Here is a 4,369-nt window from a genome sequence, read left to right as displayed (position 1 = left end):
GCCGATGTGGTGGTTTTATTTGCACGTGCGGGAGTGCTGTTTTTCACCCCACCCTGACTGTACAGGGAGCAGACTGACATTGTGCAGAACCTGGTATGTGACCGGAGGATCCTCGCTCCCTGACCGGGCATTCCGTCTGGTTGTCTTACAAAGTCAGGAGAAGAACCTTTCTGTCTTGGTGTTGGGAGACATTAGGTTGCAGAATCGTTCACTTTTACAACCCTTGGGATCCCAACGTATACAGCAGCCACCGGTTTTATTACTTAGTAGCAAATACAGAAATCTGATATGAAACGGAACAAGGTTTAAAGGGGTACTCCTCTGCCCCTAGACTTATTATCCCCTATCCAAAGGATAGGGGATAAGATGTCTGATCGCGGGGTCCCGCCACTGGAAACCCCTGCAATCTCCCTGCTGCGCCCGGCGTTCGTTTAGAGCGTTGGGTGCAGCGCTCGAGGCTCGTGATGTCACAGCCATGCCCCCTCAATGCAAATCTATGGGGGTGTGGTCTGATGGTTGTCACGCCCCCTCAAATAGACTTGCATTGATGGGTTGTGCCAGTGATGTCATAAGCAGGGCGTGGCCGTGACTTCACGAGCCTCCGCCCTGCATCGCCAGTCATCGGCACGGAGTGAAGTTCACGCAGTGCACCGGATGTCTGGGGTGCTGCAGCCGAGATCACGAGGGTCCCCAGCGATCGGACATCTTATCCCCTATTCTTTGGTGTATCCTTTTGAATAGGGGATAAGACATCAGGGGGCGGGGTACCCCTTTAATAGCTGAGATGAGGAAATTGATTTAAAATCAAACTAACAAATTTCCCAAAAACTCAGATTTTAGCAGCCTTCATTTTATTTATTAAAGGGAGTTTAGGTTAAGGCATTGTCGTCCCAACCAAGGATACTCAAGCTGTTGTTTTTGGCTGTCTGGGCATGCTGGGAGTTGTAGTTTGGCAACAACTGGAGGAACCCCAAAAGCCTCTTAACACTACAACACTTTCCCTCTAGCTCTATCTGTATACAACTGCTATCTCTGTAAGTGTTTCCACACCAGGGTGCCTCATTAGCTGGAGGTGCCCTGGTTGTGAAACACTACTCTGGTGATGAGGATATGTATAAGTTATACACATCCCCTCCAGCTCCATCTGTAAACTGCTGCAATCTCTATGGGTTCAGGATATAGAAGAGTTACACCTCCCCTAAACTTTCTATATTCTGCTGCTATCTCTATGGGATCAGGATATGCATAAGTTATACACCTCCCCTCAGCTCTATCTGTATACTGTTGCTATCTCTATGGAGTAAGCAGTCTAGGCTTCTGCTTACTGGAATCTAGTCAGGTGATTAGGTTCATCTCATTAGGTGAGTTGCAGTGATCAATTGAGACTTACCCCCCCCCCCCCCCCCTCTGGAATGACAGAGCAATCATGGCATATGTAGGCAACATGAGAAAATAATTTATCTTCTAAAATAGAAGATAAAGATGGCTGAGAATCCCATGCCTGCCCCATCGGCTAAAAAGGTAGGCACAAAGGCATACACAAGAATCCCTCTAATAGCCTATGCCCACTATATAAGAAAAAATTGAGACGACATGGAGAAGAAAGTTCAGCTATTAAAGGGGTACTACCATGGAAAACTTATTTTGATTTTGTTTTTTTAATCAACTGGTGCCAGAAAGTTACAGATTTGTAAATTACTTCTATTCAAAAAATCTTAATCCTTCCAGTACTTATTAGCTGCTGAATACTACAGAGGAAATGGTTTTCTTTTTGGAACACAGAGCTCTCTGCTGACATCATGACCACAGTGCGCTCTGCTGATCTGCTGACATCTGTCCATTTTAGGAACTGTGCAGAGAAGCATATGTTTGCTATGGGGATTTTCTCCTACTCTGGACAGTTCTTAAAATGGACAGAGATGTCAGCAGAGAGCACTGTGCTTGTGATGTCAGCAAAGAGCTCTGTTCTAAAAAGAAAACAATTTCCTCTGTAGTAGTCAGCAGCTAATATGTACTGAAAGGATTAAGATTTTTTTAATAGAAGTAATTTACAAATCTGTTTAACTTTCTGGCACCAGTTAATTAAAAAAAGTTTTCCACGGGAGTACCCCTTTAAACATTTTGTGAATTTACAGGGAGAGTCCTGAATTTTTGCCAGGGGTGTTTGGTTGCTGAAATTGGGGTTTTGGGCAGAACTTCACATTACTGAAGCGTACCAGTGATTCACCGGATGTGAGCCGCAACTACGGAAAAAAGTTCCAACGTGCGTCCATCACAATTTTACGGTAAATTTCAGCTGCTATTTAGGCTCTATATAGAAATAGAAAAGTTGTAATGTTAATCACATTGACCAATATTACCGATATACAATGATCTAGTGGTAAATACCAGCTCTGCACAGGCTGTATAGGCCATATAAGTAATTACAGTGCAGTTACATCTAATGACTACAGGGGGAGTCTTCTTGGATTAGGGTTGTTTACTTTTCCTTCCAACCCAGACTCCTGGAAGAGGAAACTGGTGTTCAGTTATAGCTCCTCCCCTGAGGAGCATGTTAAGTTTGGGGTCACTGGCCTAAGCAGTGACCCCAAATAGTATACTCCAGAAATAAGGGTATGATAACAATACTTTTCCCACTGGAAATAATAGTGCCCCCAAGAGCATAGTGAAATAGTGGCGTAACATGGCCCTCACCTACCATGAGCCATTTATAATTTAAGTGTCTTATGGGGCAGAAATACTAATGTTGCATCCCCAATAGCTGAACCCGTTGTTTCTTCTACAGTTAACTTTGCTGGACTTGGTGCCTACTGGAATAACCATACAGGAGTAAAGTAGTTTTTCTATCACCTTAAAGGGGTTCTCCGCTGCTCAGCATTTGGAACAAACTGTTCTGAACGCTGGAGCTTGTGACATCATAGCCCCGCCTCCTCATGGTGTCATAGCCCCATCTGCTCAATGCAAGTCTATGGGAGGGGGCATGACAGCTGTCACGCCCCCTCCCATAGACTTGCATTGAGGGGGCGGGTCTATGACATCACGAGCTGGAACAGTTTGTTCCAAAAGCTGAGCTGCGGAGTACCCCTTTAAAGGGGTACTCCACTCACAGACATCCTCTCCCCTATTCAAAGGATAGGGGATAAGATAACTGATCGGGTGTCCCGTTGCTGGCCGGAGATGTGATGTTATGCCACACCCCCTCCATTCATGTCTCTGGGAGGGGGGTCCTGATCAGCTGAGTAGATGGCGGGAAAGCCCTTACCTGCCTCCTCGCTGTCCAATCGGTGCTCTAATGCTCCAGCCAGGCTTTTCAGGCTGAAGAAGCAGAGCACCGATAACACTGATCAATGCTAAGCCAAAGCCCAGCATCAAACAGTGTATGCAATCGCAATGTGAATTTAACCCTTTCCTTAAAAGTTTGAATCTCCCTCCATTTTCCTTTAAAAAAAAAAAAAAAATGTAAACAAAAATAAATATGGGTGGAGTTGGCGCATGCGTAAATGTCCGACCTATTAACGTTCTATTTTAATTGCTCATTTAATTTTATTCATTTTTTTTTATGGTATATGAAGTGACCAAAAATGAGCAAAGTGATATAAAACAAAAACCGATAAAAGTTACAGATCACGGTGCAAAAAAATGAGACCTCATAAAGTCCCGTTTGTGGAAGAATAATTTTTAGGTGTCAGAAGGTGACAATTTCAAACATACTAATTTTGGTTAGAGATGAGCGAACTTACAGTAAATTCGATTTGTCACGAACTTTCTCGGCTCGGCAGTTGATGACTTTTCCTGTATAAATTAGTTCAGCTTTCAGGTGCTCCGGTGGGCTGGAAAAGGTGGATACAGTCCTAGGAAAGAGTCTCCTAGGACTGTATCCACCTTTTCCAGCCCACGGGAGCACCTGAAAGCTGAACTAATTTATGCAGGATAAGTCATCAACTGCCGAGCCGAGAAGTTTGTGACGAATCGAATTTACTGTAAGTTCGCTCATCTCTAATTTTGGTGCATGTAGTTATAATTTTCTTTTAAAGTAGTAAAATAAACCCTTGGGTGTCCTTGTAACCGTATGGACCTACAGAATAACGATAAGGTGTCATTTTTCCAGAGAAGTGCACTGCCCTAAATTACAAAATGTTTTTTTTTTACTTTTTATTTTTTTCAATTTTACTCTACAAATAATAATTTATAGGGGTCAGAGGAGGACAATTTTCGTCATCCGTATATACTCGAGTATAAGCCGACCCGAGTATAAGCCGAGACCCCTAATTTCAACCCAAAATCCCAGGAAAAGTTATTGACTCGAGTAGAAGCCTAGAGTGGGAAATACATCATCCCCCCCCTGTCATCATCCAGACCCCCGTCATTA

The sequence above is a fragment of the Hyla sarda genome, chromosome 3 (assembly GCF_029499605.1).
Source record: "Hyla sarda isolate aHylSar1 chromosome 3, aHylSar1.hap1, whole genome shotgun sequence".
Taxonomy (NCBI): Eukaryota; Metazoa; Chordata; class Amphibia; order Anura; family Hylidae; genus Hyla; species Hyla sarda.
Note: the sequence above shows the minus strand (reverse complement) of the source record.